Source organism: Pongo abelii, chromosome 15 (genome assembly GCF_028885655.2).
Source record: "Pongo abelii isolate AG06213 chromosome 15, NHGRI_mPonAbe1-v2.0_pri, whole genome shotgun sequence".
Taxonomy (NCBI): Eukaryota; Metazoa; Chordata; class Mammalia; order Primates; family Hominidae; genus Pongo; species Pongo abelii.
Window position 1 is genome coordinate 28,804,165 of NC_072000.2, and position 19,111 is coordinate 28,823,275.

The following is a 19,111-nucleotide window of genomic DNA, read 5'->3' on the forward strand; positions in this document are numbered from 1 at the left end:
CCTTATGTGGTGGCCTTAGGGAGTATTCCAAGAGAGGGAGTGGGGATGCTACAAAGTACCTACCTTGAAGTCACATAATGTCATTTCTGCCACATTCTACATTTTTAAACCAAGTCACAAGGGCAGTTTAGATATAAGTGGTGAGGGAAATAGACTCCATGTCATGATGGGAGGAATAGCAAAGTTCATTGCAAAGGAACCTGCAACCTGGGGTAGGAGGAGTTTGTATCCAATTTTTTAATTCACCAAAGAAGTACTTAGTACCCTTTTTTTTTTTCTTTAGATAGGGTCTTACTCTGTCACTCAGGCACAATCGTAGCTCACTGGAGCCTCGAATGTCAGGGCTCAAGTCGTCTTCCTGCCTCAGGCTCCTGAGTAGCTGGGACTATAGGCATGTACCACCATGCCCAGCTAATCAGCTAATTTGTCAGTTTTTTTGTTTTTTTAAAGAAGGGGTATTTTTATATTGCCTAGGGTGGTCTTGAACCCCTGGGCTCAAGGGATCCTCCTGCCTCAGCCTCCCAAAGTGTTGGGATTATACTTTGTAAACCGAAAGTGTGAGCCATCACACCCAGCCAAAAAATATTCAGTATTTTGAGAGTATAATTTGGATATGTGATGTGAGAGAAAGAGAGGAATCAGGGATGACTTTGAGATTTCTGGCTTAGGCAACTGGCAAGTAGGAGTTTTTAATCAACTGAGGTGGGGAAGACTGTGGGTAGATTAAGTTTTGGGTGAGAAGAGCAGGATTCAGTCAGGGGAACCGAAGGGCAGGCTCCCTGTACCAGCACTCAGTATGCAGTTTCATATCAAGTCAAAGGCTGTCTGAGGCCAACACTGGTCTTTGAGAGTGGGAAGTCCAAGCAAGCAGAAGATGACAAGTAGATCTCGTTGGCTCTAATGGAAAATGGGCAAGAGAAGGCCTCTACATTCTAGAAAGCGAACTTGCTATGTGGTTTGTCTGGCAACGGACAGGGTGAGGTAAATAATGCCACAGAAGTTCCAGGATGAAGGATTACAAGAGGTTTGTAAGAAAACTCAAGGGGTACAGTGGTTCAGAAATGGACATAACAGCCTAGAGGAAGACCTGGGAGAAGCCCTTGAATAACCATTGGTCCATTGTGCATCTACGGTCCTTAACAAAAAGATAAGAGACAAGTGCATAATATGTTGGAAAAAAAATTTCCCATTCCCGCACAGGTAAGTGTCTACAGCAAAGCTATCCCTGGATCTTGTAAATGTGGAATATGGCCCACAATTTAAAGTCAGCTTCTTTTTTTTTGAGTGAGGAAAAATCTCATAAGGAAATGCCTGATCCTTCTTTAGGCATAAAAAGAGCATGAATCACACCCAAGGAAGAGAATGTTGAGGGGGAGTGCACCCATGCTGTATGAAACTTCATTGTCATGCCTCTGTGTGAGGGTGTGTGGATACAGTGTCTGGGTGTATTTGCACACATGTTTATTTCGGCAAATATTGGTAACTGCCTGATTGACCTTTCTTTAGGGCAAGGACTCAGATGGTTAGGAGGGAGAAACAGGTTGCGCCTCAGGCTGGTGCATATTCTTGGCTACATTTTACAAATAAGCTGTAAAAGATGGAATATATTTGCTGGCTGGTTTACAGTCTACCCAGAGGTAGGAGGATGGACTCTATGACCTTTGAAAGTCAATTTTCATCCCAAGATTTCATATTCCAATTATGGCTGATGGACTATTTAAATAAATGATGGTTTTTCTATTAGGAAAGAAAATTGACTGGAATTCATTCTATTTGAGCCGCAAAAATTTGAAAATAGGTCAACTCTTAATTACCCAAGGTAATAGGGAACATCTTGGATGGATTATCCCAAACCACAGGTAATTAAAAAAATGTGCAAATTAGGCACTGATTCATAGCATTCATTAAAATTTACATTTAAACTACTACTTAAGCAGCATATATTTATAGATGAGCAACTCAACATAGTAAAAATAATTGTAAGATGAATATATGCATTTTAAATAAAATGTAGAGTTGAAGATATTGCCAAAAGACAGGACAATCTGAAATATTTTCATACTCTAAAACTCAGAACATTTACCTAGTGCTCCATAAGACATTTGACAGATTTTTAAAAATCTCATTTTTATTAAAGGCAAGGGAGAGATCAACAGAGGTTTTTCACCCCCTGGAAACTCTTATGCCCACCCAGTGCTGGACCCTTCCCTTTGTGCTGGTGTTCAGGCCCATGAAGCCACCTCTTTCTCTCCCCGACACACTTGTGTGAAAAATGTTAACAGCAGAACAAAGACTAGAGTGAGTCAGGAAGTGAGAAAAAGAAACTAGAGACAGGAATAATTATAGCACAATCTTGAACTGATTATGGAAACCAAAATTTTAGTGCTGTTTCTATGTTACCCAAGGAAAACAATGAAATGAACTTTACTAAAATTTAATATGGGTTAACACATAACACATACATTTATATATAAATTTACATACATTGGCTGTGGATATTAAACCCTGGCTCACATAATCTTGGTCTTCCTTTGTACTCTATTGTGTGGCATCCAGTTGTGCACAGGTGTGATCTGTCAGCCTCATGCTTCAGCTCCTCCGTATCTCTATCATCTATTATTCTTTCTCTACCTCTGTCCAGCCATGCTCAAGCATGCACAAATATGGAAGTATGAGAAACTTGACTCAATGGGAGCTGAGAGCCAATGGATAAATACTTACCTTTCCTATGTCCTGGATGAACAATTCCAAAGTGCATCCTACATGGCTCTTCAGAGGGACCTCATTGGCCCTTATTGGCCCTTAATAGTAACCAGCCCAATTATGTCCCCTTTGAATTGGCCTCTGCCCTTCCCTGTTTTCCCTTTTCCAGCCCCTACTATCCTGTTCTCCTTGGTAGGATTATTCCTGCAAATAAACTCCCTTTATGGAAGCCATTGTCTTAGACTCTTGCTTTTTGAGGAAGAAACCAGGCTATACAAGATGTATACTAAAACATCTTTATGAAAGGGTATAAGACAAATATTTTTGAGACTACTAATCTAAAGCATTGATTATCAATGTATTTGTAAAAAATAAGCCCATAATAAACTAATATTTGTACATGTGGCAAACTATGTGCCACACATGTGCTGTTTTTATGAGCATATTAGGTATACCTCTACCCCTTTTTCTCCCACCCCATGCAGCATATTGACACAAATCAGAAAGAGTACTTCTATTATGGGGATGTTCTTACATTTACTCAAAGTTATAAATAGAGCTAATCAAGTGTAGGCTTTAGTACTTTATTATTAATACTACATTTATTTGAAGGCCTGGTAACTAATTGTGATTCAAAATGTTTTAGGTGGGATGCTTTGGTTGAAATCTCTAAAGCAAACAGATCCAGGTTTAGAACGTGGAACTCGATGCTAACAACTATTTTTCATGTTTAAGCAACTTCTCAAGTTATTTACTTATAAGCTATACATATAACTTTACATCTTTATATAAGACATTACATACAACTTTTTGCCATTTTAGTCCTTGCTCAAAAACAGCTCAGAGGTTTCCTTCATATATGCCAAGAAAATTAAAAAATTAAGAGTAAGTTAAGAAAACAGCTCAGGGGTGTTATGAGAAGGGTACTTTACCTCTTTAGTATTTTTTGTCAAAATTTGTAACCTCAGTCTAATGAGAAAATATCAGACAATCCAAATTGAGGAGCATTCTACAAAATGTCCAATACTCTTCAAAAGTGTCAAGATCCCCCAAAACAAGACAAGACTAGAAAACTGTCATAGATCAGAGAAGAATGGAGAGACCTGGTGACTAAATGCTTTGGGATATCCTGGATTGGATCCTAGAATAGCAAATAAGGTGAGTGGGAAAAGTGGTGAAATACGAATAAAGTCTGTAGTTTAGTTTAGTATTGTTTAGTATTGTGCTAATATTAATTTCTTAATTTTCAAAAATGCAACATGGTTTTATAAGTACTAACATCATGGGAAGCTGGGAGAAGGGTATAGGGGAATACTGTGTACTATCTTTGTAACTTTCCTGGAAATCTAAAATTATTTCAAAGATTAAAATGGAAATATATTTTAAAATAATGTCCAATTTAAAACAACCAACAAAGCAACTCATGTAGACAACTCTGGTTAATTTGGGCAGACTCTTGCCTGTAAGTCTTAATTAGGATATACTTGAGACATGGTCTATAAAAGCAGAAGTATGTGTATAGAGAAGTGATGTCTACTCAGTCAGAAGAAAGTTCTCCCCTGAGATTTAGAGAGCCTATTTGTACCATGAGGACCCAAAGTCTACGTTTTTCCTCACTTAGGCATTTTTGGTACAGAATTATCTAATCACTTCAAGATGCCACTTGGCACAGCCAATAAATCCAGCTCTCTTTCTTCAGGGGGTTAAGTGGTAGCTCATCATTTTTTTTTTGTAATTATTTTTCTATTAGCAACTTCCAGTAAATACTTTTGTAATTGCCATGGGATGTCAAGCACTCATGAGATGAAGTTCCAACTCTGAAGATGAAAGCCCTGTTTTTGAATCAAGCACTTCGTAAGTAAGGGTTTCACAAAGCTGCAAAATCTGCCCTTGAGAACCCCGGCAACTAAACATTCCATGGCTTCCACTGATAATCATGCTGTCAGTTAAGTATTTTGCTTTTTTTAAACAGCTGGGTATATTTTTTTCTCTACGAAATTCTGTGAAGAGAGTTTGATGTAGCAAATTTTTTTTTTTAAAAAAGACTTGTCATATACCAGGAGGTATCAACAATTACCAAGCTGTTGTGCATTAACTACCTGTTTCACCTCAATTGAGGGATATGTCTCATGTCAATAATTGGATCTATGGTGAGTTACACCAGCTGCATTTTTGGATTCATTTTTATATTTAACCCAAATATATGCTTAAACATTTTTGGTCATTTTTAACAATCATAAAAAGTAACATTCTGAATCATAAAATTATCTTTAATCAAAAACTAAACTTGGTTCAAATAAAATGTATTTCCATTTTAATCCTTTTCTTAGAAACCTGGCTGTGATAAATATCAAGGAATTCTATGCCAGTTCACAGCAGTAAGAGTGCAGAAGTGCCAGGTTAGTACAACATGATCATTATGTTATATGACTAGATGTGTGTAAACAGATCCATCAAAATCTGTCTGTCCTTTGGTAGGTGACAAAATTAGATCAGGAGACCTGGCATCTATCCCAGATGATTTCCTTTTCTTTCTCTATCATAAACTTGATATTGAAGCTTGAATGGATCTTGATTTTGGAGAATTAAAAAATAAAAATGTGGGGAGAAGGAAAATCTTTCAACTTTGAATTCAGACAGGACCAACAGCGAACCAAAAAAACACTTACAATTTTGCCTATTATAACTTGCATTTTTAACATCTAATGGGCACTTAAAATTCATGAATTTAAATTTGTCATTTTGACTAATGGAAGGCCAGAGCAGAACTGCTGTTTTTGAGTACATCACATGAGTGGCAACCTAGATTTGCACCACACAATGCTACTGCCCCAAAGCTCACATCTCTCACATTTTATCAATGTGTTGAGGGACACCTTGGAGTCATGGGTTTTTAGGATGGCATGCAAGTTGACACCCTTTTGGCTGGTGAATATGCCATGCTTGCCACCCAGCAACTACATCTCAATTGACTTGTTATATATGCAGACAATATATTTGTAGATTATAAAAGTAAATCTACAAAGAAATCTGAAGCTGGTAGTAGTGATGGAAGAGAAGATAAAGTTAATAAGCTGGAGGAAAAAAATGTAAAAATCAATTTTTCAGGTTGTGAAAATCTCAGTTTTAGGCCTGACAAATGTCAGGAACTTCAGAACATAAAATTGCAGCATGCCATTCCCTTTATTATCTAAGAAGATAATCAATCCATTAGTAAACATATCTTGAACGACTATTTTTTGTTTTAGCATGATTCTTGAGGCTGAAGACAAGTGAAAGAATGACCAGAGATGACATCAATCATTAAAGTTCTTCAAACCTTTTTGAGAAGACAAAAGGAGCCTAGAGGAGACGGGAACAGTAACAGTGTTGTTCTAAAAGCCTGTCTAGGAAAAAAAGAGCACTGATTGGGAGTCAGGAGAAGCAAATTTAAGTTCCAGCTCTTACAATAATTTCTCTCCACTACCTTCCAGAAGCTAATGTGCCCAAGAACTGAGCCCAAGTCTTAGCACAAGATCTTCATCCATCAAATAACTGTAATTTATCACCCAGACTGAGACATTTCTGAGAGTGAAAGGGAGCTTCATGAGTAATTATTCCAGAACAACTGGAGTATATTGGGACTGTCTTGGACAAAGAGGCAAAATCAATCTACTCCCATAGTTCTAGGCTCTGGCTGATTCTCTCCACAGACCTCTTCCCAATGAAAATATCCTCCTTTTTGTAGCATATTTGTACTTCTACTGAATGATAAATGATTATATGCATTCCTTGTTTTTATGTAAGAAAATACAGTTTCCTGATATTGTTTGAGAATTTTAGAAATTATGTCCTCATTTTGGTATTTTAATCCATTAATGGGAAATTTCAGACTGGAAGAAAGAAAACCAGTAACCCTAGGGAGATATTTTTATCCAGACCAGTACTTTTGGTCACTTTCAAGTCTCCTGCCTAGGCAGCTGTCTGATCAGCCCATTTAAAATAATCACTGAGATAAGTACTAATAAAATGAATTCAAGAAAATTGCTTTTTAGATGTTAAGTTGATAAGAATATATGCCTATTAATAAGTACCTGTGTGCTTACTCTGCACAGGCTTATGGTATGTACAATTTGTGCACATGGCATATATATGATCAATGAAAACATGAAACTTGTTTTAACAAAATCAGTAACAGGGAGTAACATATGCCAAATGTGTGTTAGAGAAAACAAGAACCACGGGACCCAGAAAAGGAGAGAAATTGAATTTGACATGTACCAGGAAGGTGGATAGAGCTTATATGGGTGGTATGTATATAGGGCAGCTGGTGGGTGGGGGGTAGGTTCGGAGCATGCTGGTGGGAGGACAACCAGATTGTCTATCTTTTAGTCTGCCAATGGTGACATAAAAAAATTCTGCTCTTTAAATTTGGCTGACCAAATTCTATAAGATTTGAATCACATTTTCCCATCAGAAACTAATTCACATCACTCCGAACTGTGAAAGTTCAATCTGCAAGACAGATTTGATTTAACAGTCCATGCATTCCGCTTGTGTGTGTGACGTTATTGAAGTAGGTGTGCTCTAAAGGCATTTTGTAGAAATGCCTTTGTCTAAACGGTGCTTAGGCACAACACGAGTGGCCTTGATGATGTACTTTACGCTAAGGTAAATGTGTAGAGAAGCCTCACATGTCAATGTGTCGTAGTAAATCCACAGCCGACAGCAGATTTATGGGTGTCGTTATTCCCTTGTACAGACGGCACCTCCATTGAATTTAATGAGCTGAACTAGGTGAAAAGTTCATTCTAATCTCCTGGTGCCTGGAACTCAAGCACTGCCTGGAATCACAGAACATATGTCCTTCTCTTGTTTTAAAAACCGAAGGTGACTTTCTGATAAACAAGTCTCTCTTGAAGGTAATGACATAGGAAGTTATTTTGAAGACGTTTCCTTCAGTGTCCTGACTGAATATTAAACTACAACAGCTACCTGTTGCAAAGCTGAGAGGTGATTTGTCAAATTTAAGATCAATGGCAGATTTGCTTTAATTGATTTTTGTTCCCTAGAGTGAGTTTATTACCTTGAGAATGGCTTAGATTCTCTCACCCATATGTTTCCTTTGCTATTCAGAATAAACATTAGCAAGTGATTCCTCTTCTGCAGTCTTTTACATGGTAATTCTGAACTAATTCTAACATGTTTATCATAATTAGGTAAAATGTTTATGAAAGACATGTCTACAAACCTAACCTGATGTTCCCTCCATATTTAAAAAACACTCAACAATGAATTTAGGTAAAGAAGACTTTTTTTTTTTTTGAGACAGTCTCGCTCTGTCGCCCAGGCTGGAGTGCGGTGGCGCAATCTCGGCCGGTTGCAAGCTCCGCCTCCTGGCTTCGCGCCATTCTCCTGCCTCAGCCTCCCAAGTAACTGGGACTACAGGCGCCCGCCACTACACCCGGCTAATTTTTTTGTAGTTTTTGGCAGAGATGGGGTTTCACCACGTTAGCCAGGATGGTCTCTATCTCCTGACCTCATGATCCGCCCGCCTCGGCCTACCAAAGTGCTGGGATTACAGGCGTGAGCTACCGCGCCCGGCCTTTTTTTTTTTTTGACAGCCTCTCGCTCTGTCACCCAGGCTGGAGTGCATGATCTCGGCTCACTGCAACCTCCGCCTTTTGGGTTCAAGCGATTCTCCTGCCTCAGGCTCCGAAGTAACTGGGATTACAGGCACCAGCCACCATGCCCAGCTAATTTTTGTATTTTTAGTAGAGACAGAGTTTCTCCATGTTGGCCAGGCTGGTCTCGAACTCCTGACCTCGGGTGATCTGCCTGCCTTGGCCTCCCAAAGTGCTGGGATTACAGGCGTGAACTACCATGCCTGATCAGAGAATACTTTTGTTGTTATTGCTTGTTCTTGTTTTTTCCACTATCCTCCCCTAGAATAGAACTTTTAAGGTCTCTAATGGAAGCTTTGAATTCTCACAGTGCTGCATTCACACATGGGAAGCACATCAGTGAAGTGAAACAATGGGTATATCTCAATGGGGAGGCTCCTGGCATTTTGTGGGTGTGGGGGACATTTTGTGTGTATGAGCAAGTCTGTCTACCTTATTAAAGGACTTTTACAATCACTGGACCCTACACCGTAAATACCAGGAGCACACTCCAGTTACTGCAACCACCAAAAACATCCCAACACAGCTATCTAGCAACTCTTAAGGTATAACTCATTGCAGATGGTAAAAGGGCAACTACTACCTAGATGTAAGTAATTTCTAACTTGAACAGTTTATGTTTTCAAAGATGACTTTGTTAAGTTGAAATGTAGAACACATCACTCTATATGTAACGCAGAATATAAATGGTGACCATGTCTCCAGGCTGGTGACACCTGCCTGGCTTCCATGACCCCTATTCACAATCCCTACTTCAAGTTCTTAGACTCAGACAACTTAATTCCAATCTTTCAATCTCTTTCCCTCTTCCTAAAATAGGCTTTTCTTAAAGTCTCTTTGATCAAGGAGAATTTACGCAGCCATATTTCAGGAGCATATTGATTTCAGATCAGAGTTTTGCTTGATCAGAACTTGTTGTGGCTCTCACCGTATCCCCAGTGAGCTTGTTCTTTTCTTACATCCCAGTTACTGATGTAGTCTCTATCTGGGTCTCATTTGCTTTATGTCCTGCTTTACTTCTCTCTTTGCTGCCACTGCCAGACTCCCGGATGGTTGTTCTCGATGTTCCACGGGGCCACTTGTTTGCCGCTTTTGTGGAGGCTTTTTGTTATCAACACATAATGGGGCATATAATTATTCCTTCCTTCCAGGCTGAAGAGGCCATGTCCATCTGCTTATTGCAATTCTCCCAGAACAATTGTCCACATTGTTCTGGGAGGTAGGTCTCTAGCTCCTGACTCTTTTCTAGGAAGGGTTTGCCTGAGCACCAAGCTTAACAGCTATCTCACTCTACTGCAGACATGACCCAGCCCAAATCAGGAAACTGGATAAAAAACATGGAAGCAATGCTGTTGCCGTATGGAAATTAAATGAAACTGGAAACAAATTGAATAAGAGTTTCTAAATCTTTAAATCTGATGCATAAAGTAGTCTTAGTTAAAGTAAAAGAGGAGATACATGAGAATTTACTTTAAAAATTTGAATTTTCTGAGCCTTTAAGGCAAGGTCTTTAGAAACTGGTGGCAATGACTTTTTATTATGGTTAATTTCCCTTCAGAACTTGTGAATTTACTGTTCCTTGATATGGAAATATTAACACTACTCTTAGGCAGATCAGACATAATTAGGATAATTTTTTGCCTCACAAGTGAAATGAAAAGATAGATTTCCCTATCCTTCCTACAAGATAATTGAGCAAAAAATGAAATAGTGAGCTAAATGAAGAAAAGTGTTAAAAATAAATGTGTGTGGGTAAGCAAAATGAACAGCTTGATGGGGAGATGGAAATAGCAGATAATGCACCTTAATGCACCTTATTATTATTTTGTGGGTAAAATAATTTTGTCTTATTTATTAAGTCTGTATTTGAGAAATCAAAAGAGGCAAAAAGATAACTACTGAAAAAAGTGAGTCTTTCTCATACCTCTTTAATCCTGCTGACCCAGTTGCTTTCCCTAGGAGAAGAGGGTACATTGTGGATTCGTTATGTATCTTTCCAGAGATGCTATTAGTTTGTTTTTACTTCAATAGCTTTTGGGGTACAAGTGTTTTTCGGTTATATGGATGAATTGTACAGTGGTGAAGGCTGATATTTCAGTGTACCAGAGATATTCTATGAATAGGCAAGTGTTTGTATGTATACATCCATCAACACACACATACATATCTAAAAATCTGAATTACTTGGATAGATTTATGTGCAATTGGCATTGAAGTTGTTGAGGACCTGAAGGCTCTTGTCAAGAAGTTCAGTAAGACAGTTATGTCAAGCTTTATTAAAAACCTTTATTATTAGAAACATATTTTCCCTTTTTTTTTTGAGATGGAATTTCACTCTGTCGCCCAGGTTCGAGTGTAGTGGTGTAATCTCAGCTCGTTGCAACCTCCACCTCCCAGGTTCAAGCAACTCTCCTGCCTCAGCCTCAGAAGTAGCTGGGACCACAGGTGCCCACCACCATGCCGGGCTAATTTTTGTATTTTTGGTAGAGATGGGGTTTCACCATGTTGGCCAGACTGGTCTCAAAGTCCTGACCTCAAGTGATCCACCTGCCTCAGCCTCCCAAAATGCTGGGATTACAGGTGTGAGCCACTACACCCAGCTGAAACATATTTCTTTATAGTCTCATCTTTCAGCTGCAGCCATATGCCATCTTTAGTGTGGATAACATCAATAAAATGGTGGTTTGGTTGACCTTATCCATGTCTACTTGTTCCCTCTGAATGGATGGATGGCTATGGATATGGTGCCTTGTGCTGTCCTTGGGCACAAATTTTCTAATATGTCCTGATCTAAACCAGTTTCCCTCTATCTTGGAATGCAGTGGTTAACCTGGATTCTTCCTTCCCCATTATCCTGGACATTCTCTTCACTGTTCTCTTTGGTTGAAGGCATTTTTTCTTACATTTTATATATACTTCTTTCTTAGTTTGCTTTCTCATTTTGTTGGAACACATAACTACCAGTTATGTTTTGAGAAAGGGTATGTGACAAATAAATTTGAGATGTTGTACATCAGTATCTTTAGTTTACTTTTCCACCTGATTGATAATTTGACATGTATAGAATTCTATGTCGAAAGTAATTTCCTTTCAGAATTTTGCAGGTATTGCTTCACAATCCTTCAGCTTCCAGGGTTGCTGGTAAGTCAGAAGACATTCTGATGCTTCATTTTGGTTTTACAGTATATTATCTGTTTTTTTTTTTTTTCCCAGGAGCTTTCAGTATCTTCTCCATGTCCTCAATGTTTTGAAAAGTTCCCACCTATTGTGTTGAGCACTTGGTAGCTCCTTTCAACCTGGAAAATCAGGTCTCTTAGTCCTGGGAAATTTTCTTAAATTATTTTATTTATGATATCCTGCCACCTGTTATTTTGCCTTCTGGAACTCTTATTCAAATTAACCTAATATTTGAACATTATACTTTTTGCTTCCTTCTTCAATTTCTTTTTTTTTTCTATTTGTTTATCTTTCTACTTTACTTTCTGGGAGATTTTCTCAAATTTATCTTCTAATCATTCTATTGATTTTAAAAACTTTTCTGTTACCATATTTTTAATTTTCAAGAGCTTTAAAAAAGATAGCATCATACTTCATGGAAGTAGCTTCTCCTCTTATTACTCTGAGGGTAAGTACAGATTATTTTAAGTTTTTTTTTTTCTAGTGGCATTATCTCTATTTTCTGTAAATTATTATTTACAGAATAATAATTTGTTTTTGTCTTTATCTGTCTTATTACCTGATTTCTTCAAATGTTCCTTGACCCTTGGTTGTCTGCTTGGATTAAAAGTGAGAGCCTAAAGTGCTCACAGAATGTGGGGCGATTTGAGTTTCACTTAGGATGATTTGGTTTTCTTTCCTTATCTTATTCTCTGAGGTTATTCAGGTAAATTTTTCAGCTCTTTCTAACGGGGTGAAGTCTGGCTCCCAGAGTTTTGGGAAGTTAGGGCCAGGTGGCTAAAGGTCTCAGCACTTAGTGTAAAGCAATTAATAAGCATTTGATATCCTAATTTCCCTTTTATGTATGGCACCCAATTCTTCAGTTATGACTGAGTCATTCCCTGGTTCAGAAACCCTGTTTTATCCTTCTGAAGGCAAAACTCTACGTTTCTCCTGGTGTTGGGAAAGACGGTCATCTTTCAGCATGCTGTGGGGAAAAGGGTCTAACTGCTACACACACAACTATAATTAAATTTTCCTTATGCTAACCTCTTTGTCTTCATTGCTTATTCCTAGTTCTACAGGTAGCTGGAATTTACAGTGTAAATCATCTAATTTACCAGCTTTCTTAACCGTTGGCTTTAGACATCTTTGTCTGGGTCTGTAAGTCAGTTCCCTCTCATGATCTGCTTTCCATCTCCCAAAATTTTGTTGCTGTTTCTCCAGGACTTCCCATTTTTGTGGATTTATTTCTTAAAAAAATTCCTTTATTGTAGTTTAATGGTGTTGGATGAGGAAATAAAATATGCATTTTAATTATTAAATCACCTGAATGTGGGCAGCTCATTAGTGTTATCCTCTGTCACCCAGGCTGGAGGGTAGTGGCACAATCACAGTTCACTGCAGCCTTGACCACCTCAGCTCAGGGGATCCTCCCATCTTTGCCTCTTGAGTAGCTGGGATTACAGGTGTGGGCCACCATGCCTGGCTATTAGTGTTAGTTTGGATGGTAGGTTTAAATGTGATTTTTTTTTTTTTTGCATTTTAAAATACTTTTACATTTTTATCTTACTTTTTGTGATTTTAATTTGTGAATTCTATATATTCTGAATTTACTACACTTGTTAATATTTTACTCTGGTAAAAACAAAACAAAACAAAATACAAAATACAAGCTCATAGGATTATTTTGAAAATTCTAAACATTTTCTTGCCCCCAGAGATAGAAGTTACTTGAGGTGAAATAAACAGTTATATGTAATGAAAGAGTGGAATCACTATTCAGTAGCATCCTTTTATCTGCAGGGCATATGTTTCAACACGCCCAGTGGATGCCTGGAGCTTTGGATAGTACTGGACCCTGCTGCCATAAATTAGAACACATTTCTGTTTATATCTTACCCACAAATTTAATGTGTTTTCTATCTTAACTAAGCACTTATCATGTACTGTGGCTGTAACTTTTGCAGTTTGAGGCAAGACAGCAAAACTAGCACAAATTTCTTTTTTCTTCTTTACAGTTTCATGGATGAAAGATTCATTCTTACTGTAGATCTTAGCAATTTCAGCATAATATTTTTTTTCTTTCTTAAGTAGAACATGTTCCACTTAATGAAAGCACTTGACAGCTTCTCTTTGGCATATCTGAATTGGCATTATCACTACTCCTGTGCTGTGGGGTCATTATTAAGTAAAATAGGGTTTACTTGAGCACAAACACTGTGACATGCAATAGCAGATCTGATAACCAAGACAGCTACTAAGTTATTAAGCGTGGACAGCATGAATATGCTGGGCAAAGGAAAATTCAGATCCCAAGCTGGAAGGAGCAGGAAGGAGATTTCATTGCACTACTCAGAATGGCATACAATTTAAAACTTATGAATTGCTTATTTCTGGAATTTTCTACTTGATATTTTTGGACTGTGGTTGGCTGCAGGTAACTGAAGCTGCAGAAAGTGAAACTGCGAATGGGCTTGGGGACACTACTGTATGCACTTGATCTCCTGAGGAAGAAGGTGGTTTGGGCAGTCTTTTGTGGCAACCACCAGATGATGCCATTGACCAAGGTCAGCTTGGTTGTGGTTTAGCTTTGAGGGAGGGGGGTGGGGCATTGTTTTGAGATTCATAAGGATTGAGGAACATCATCTATCAACTTTCCATGTATGGTGTGTATGTAAGTTGGCACGCTTTCATTTAGTATATTTGGTCTGTCCATTCTCAGATGCAGAATGAGTTTTGGTGGCAGTTTTTCAGTTGGTGTTTGTTTCAGCTGCTTTGAGATTTTGCCTTGAAGGTCAAGGGATCTAGCTGATTTAAACGATGTATTTTATTCAGTGAAAACCCTATTAAATGTATTAAGAGAGCTTACTTTCGATTAGTCATGGAGACAATGAATGAGGAAGAAAAAGCTGATGTAAATCCACCCACAATCCTAAAATCTCATTTGTAAAGTCTGGTGTTTTCTTCCTTGATATTTTATCTATTTCTGCTAGGGAAACCAGTTTCTTGAATTGCACAATAACTGAAAAATAAAGAAAGTGAAATCAATAAAAACAATGCTACTAGCTGGTGCTAAATGTGACCTGAAGCTTATATCCTTTAGATAAACACGTCAGGGTTGGGAGTCCAACTCATAACTATTTTTACAAATACTATTTTTTTAACAAAAAGATTCTTAAAAATCTTCTTCTTATTAAAAAAATTACTTTTCAAAAGGCAGCTCTTGATTTTTGTTTTTACCAGTTTTCATCTGGCTAAACACTGATTTAAATAAATGTAACTAATGGTAATTTTACATAAACCCACAATGGGTCATTGGAAGGATTTAATACCTGCGTAAATGAAACCATAATTGGGTCTGAGGGTTTCAGGCTCAATTTTATAGAAGCTGATAATAATGTGCTTTATGTAGAATAATGAAGTTCTCTGAATTTCAACAATTTTTTCTTTTCCTTTTTCTTTAATTTTTTCCCCTTATTATACTTTTTATAGGAGAATGAGCTAATTCAGCTAATGAGAAACATATTAGCTAAAAGGATTGGAAAACAGGTTGTGGCCGGGTGCGGTGGCTCATGCCTGTAATCCCAGCACTTTGGGAGGCTGAAGCGGGTGGATCACCTGAGGTCAGGGGTTCAAGACCAGCCTGACCAAATATGGAGAAACCCCGTCTCTACTAAAAATACAAAATTAGCCAGGCATGGGGGCGCATGCCTGTAATCCTAGCTACTTGGGAGGCTGAGGCAGGAGAATCGCTTGAACCTGGGAGGCAGAGGCTGCAGTGAGCAGAGATCGTGCCGTTATACTCCAGCCTGGGCAACAAGAGAGAAACTCTGCCTCAAAACAAAAAACAAAAACCAAAAAACAAAAAAAGCAAAAACAACAACAACAAAAAATGAAAGTAGATTGTAAGAGTTAAAGTGGTTGGATGTGGTGGCTCACACCTGTAAATTCAGCACTTTGGGAGGCCAAGGCGGGAAGATTTCTGGAATCCAGGAGTTTGACTTCAGCTTAGGTAACATAGGGAGACCCCATCTCCACACAAACACACACACACACACACACACACACACACACACACACACTGGGTGTGGTGGTGCATTCCCGTAGTCTCAGCTACTCAAGAGACTGAGGCAGGAGGATCACTTGAGCCCAGGAGGTTGAGGCTGCAGTGAGCTGTGGTTACACACTGCACTCCAACCTGGGTAACAGAGCAAGATCCTGTCTCAAAAAAAGAAAAAAAAAAAAAAAAAAAAAAATTTAGGTAGTACTCAGGAACAGATAAGACAAAAGGGGTTTAGGAATATACAGGCCATATAACATAAAAATGAATTCATAAACTAAAATAATTTGAACACAACTGTTCTTATGAAGCTTCTTGAAATTATAATTTTAGGACTTTATCATTTTTCTTGCTTCGCCTTCTCTTTCACATTTATAATGGAAATGAAATAGGAATGAAAATCGGTTGGAGGCTAACTGCCTAAATGAATTAGGTTGAAAAAATGAGATAAAGAAATGGTTCCTAAGTATTTCTTGATAAGGTTTCAAGGAAATGAGAACCAGAGAGAAGATTGGAAACAATATATTTTGCCTCTGGTATTATTATACAGATTATTTACCAACTATGTAGTTGTGGTTCAAAATGCAAAATTTTATCTCTGCAAATACTACTACTTGGTAAATATGCTTTATCTACCAAGACTGGAAAATAGAAATGGAAAAGTGAAAATGTAGGTGCATATGCCAGATATGTACCTATATAATCTGAGGGAGGAGCAACAGTGGGGCAGCCCGATTGATCCTTGAATTTTCTTAACATTTATCTATATATAATTCATGTCTGTGTCATATTCTACTTTCTGGGAGACTATTTAAACTTTATTTTTCTACAATTCTATGGACATATTCATTACTCATATCATATTTTTAATTTTCAAGAGCCCTTCTTTAATTTATTATAGCATATTCTTCTCACTTCATCTGAAGATATTAAAGGACCTTTTTATTAATAAAATTTTCTTTGGATCCCTACATTATCTCTTTTTCACCTGAATTTTTTTATTTGGATTTATCTATTCACTGTTATGAATGCCTTTTTTTTTTTTTTTTTTTTTTTTGAGTTGGAGTCTCACTGGAGACCCAGGCTGGAGTGCAGTGGTGCGATCTTGGCTCATTGCAACCTCCACCTCCTGGGTTCAAGAGATTCTTCTGCCTCAGCCTCTTGAGTAGCTGGGACCACAGGCGCATGCCACCATGCCTGGCTAAGTTTTTGGATTTTTAGCAGAGACGGAGTTTCACTATGTTAGCCAGGATGGTCTCGATCTCCTGACATTTTGATCCGCCTGCCTCGGCCTCCCAGAGTGCTGGGATTACAGGCATGAGCCATTGCGCGTGAGCCACTGCACCTGGCCTTGTGAATGCTTTTTATCTAAAATCTCATTTAATCTTTACAACAACCTTATGAAGTAAAAATCTTATTCTGTTTTACAGATATGAACATTGAGGTAAAGAAAGGTTAATCAGATTGACAATGGTCACACACTTAGTAAGTGTTGGAGTCAGGATATGAACCTAGGCTGTCTGTCTCAAACATCTTTTGTCTTGTCTATCTATCCATATTTTAGAGTGGAGCTCTAAACTACTGTGAGGAAATTCTGTGTGCATAGCTGGGGCCTCTCAGCTGCCAGACTTCTCTGTAGGGAACAAAGCAAGAACTAGATGATTGCTGATGGACCCTGACATGCTGCATCTGGAGATGTTTCCTCGGAGAGAAACCCTCTGTTCCCCTGTGCTGAGAGACTGTGAGTCTAGGGAAGGGGTTGGCATCTTCATCATTCAGTAAGCAGATGGTTTTCAGCCTGGTGCCTTGGCCCTTCCCTCCACTGTGCCAGATTTTATCAAATTTGGAGCGTCCCTGGTTCCATTTTTCTAGAACATAAAGTACTCTGCTCCTGTGATGATGGGAGAGGAGATGTCACCTGGCTACATAAGGTAAGAGAGGAGAACTGGCGGTCAAAGTCTTCCTTATCTAGACTTCCTATTGACCTGTTTTTCTGCCTGTTTCTGACACCACCTTCAGAGGTGTCTGTGGCTTCCAGTTCCTGAGTCTGCCCAAGTTCTGTGGTGTGAATTGATGTGTAGTTTCCTGTTGCTACTGTAACAAATTGCTATAAATTTAGTGCCTTAAAACAAGACAAATTTATTATCTCTGAGTTTTCAAGTCCAAAATGAGGTTTAATGTAACTAAAATCAAGGTGTTGCCAGGGTTGTGTTCCTTCTGGTGGCTTCTGGATGGATGTTTTCTTTTTTTTTTTATAAAAAAATTTCACTAGTTTGTGGAGGAACAGGTGGTTTTCGGTTACATGGATAAGTTCTTTAGTGATAATTTCTGAGATTGTGGTGCACCCGTCACCTGAGCAGTGTACATTGTACCCAATGTGTAGTCTTTTATTTCTACCTCCGGACCCTCTTTTACCCAGGTCCCCAAAGTCCATTGTATCATTGTTATGCCTTCGTGTCCTCATAGCTTAGCTCCCACTTATAGGTGAGAACATGCTATTTGTTTTTCCATTCTGGAGTTACTTTACATAGAATAATGGTCTCCAACTCCATCCAACTTGCTGCAAAAGACATTCTTTTATTCCTTTTTATGGCTGAGTAATATTTGATTGTGTATATTTACCACATTTTCTTTATCTACTCTTTTTTTTTGTTTGTTTGTTTATTGAGATGGAGTTTCACTCTTATTGACCAGGCTGGAGTGCAATGGCGTGGTCTTGGCTCACTGCAACCTCAATCTCCGCCTCCCGGGTTCAAGGGATTCTCCTGCTTCAGCCTCCCCAGTAGTTGGAATTATGGGAGCCTGCCACCATGCCTGGCTAATTTTTGTATTTTTAGTAGAGATGGGGTTTTACCATGTTGGCCAGGCTTGTCCTGAACTCCTGACCTCAGGTGATCTACACGACTCAGTCTCCCAAAGTGCTGGGATTACGGGCATGAGCTGCTATGCCTAGCTATCCACTCCTTGTTGATGGACATTTAGGATGGTTCCATATTTTTGCCATTGTGAATTGTGCTGCTATAAACATGTGTGTTCAAGTGTCTTTTTCATATAATGACTTTTTTCCCTCTGTGTAGATATCCAGTAGTGGGATTGCTGGATCAAATAGTAGTTCTACTTTTAACTTTTTAAGGAGTCTCCACACTGTATTCCATAGTGGTTGTACTAGTTTACATTCCCACCAGCAGTGTAAAAGTGTTCCATTTTCACCACATCCATGCCAACATCTATTATTTTTTGATTTTTAAATCATGGCCATTCTCGCAGAAGTAAGGTGGCATCTCATTGTGCTGTTTAATTTGCATTTCCCCTAATAATTAGTGATGTTAAGCATTTTTCATAGTTTTTTGGCCATTTGCATATCTTCTTTTGAGAATTGTCTATTCACGTTCTTAGACCACTTTTTGTATTTCCGTGGTCTCAGTTGTAATATCTCCTTTTTCATTTCTAATTGAGTTTATTTGGGTCTTTTCTTTTCTTGGTTAATCTTGCTAACGGTCTATTGATTTTGTTTATATTTTAAAAG

General features: G+C 38.3%; 1 long non-coding RNA gene across 1 annotated transcript in view; it reads left to right on the forward strand.

Annotated features, from left to right (window-relative positions):
• The first annotated feature begins 11,499 nt into the window (after positions 1–11,499).
• LOC134759970 (uncharacterized) overlaps positions 11,500–19,111 on the forward strand; it is a 101,071-nt gene continuing 93,459 nt past the window's right edge. Inside the window, exon 1 of the long non-coding RNA XR_010136872.1 lies at positions 11,500–11,991. This is a non-coding gene — a long non-coding RNA (uncharacterized LOC134759970). The remainder of the gene's footprint in view (positions 11,992–19,111) is intronic.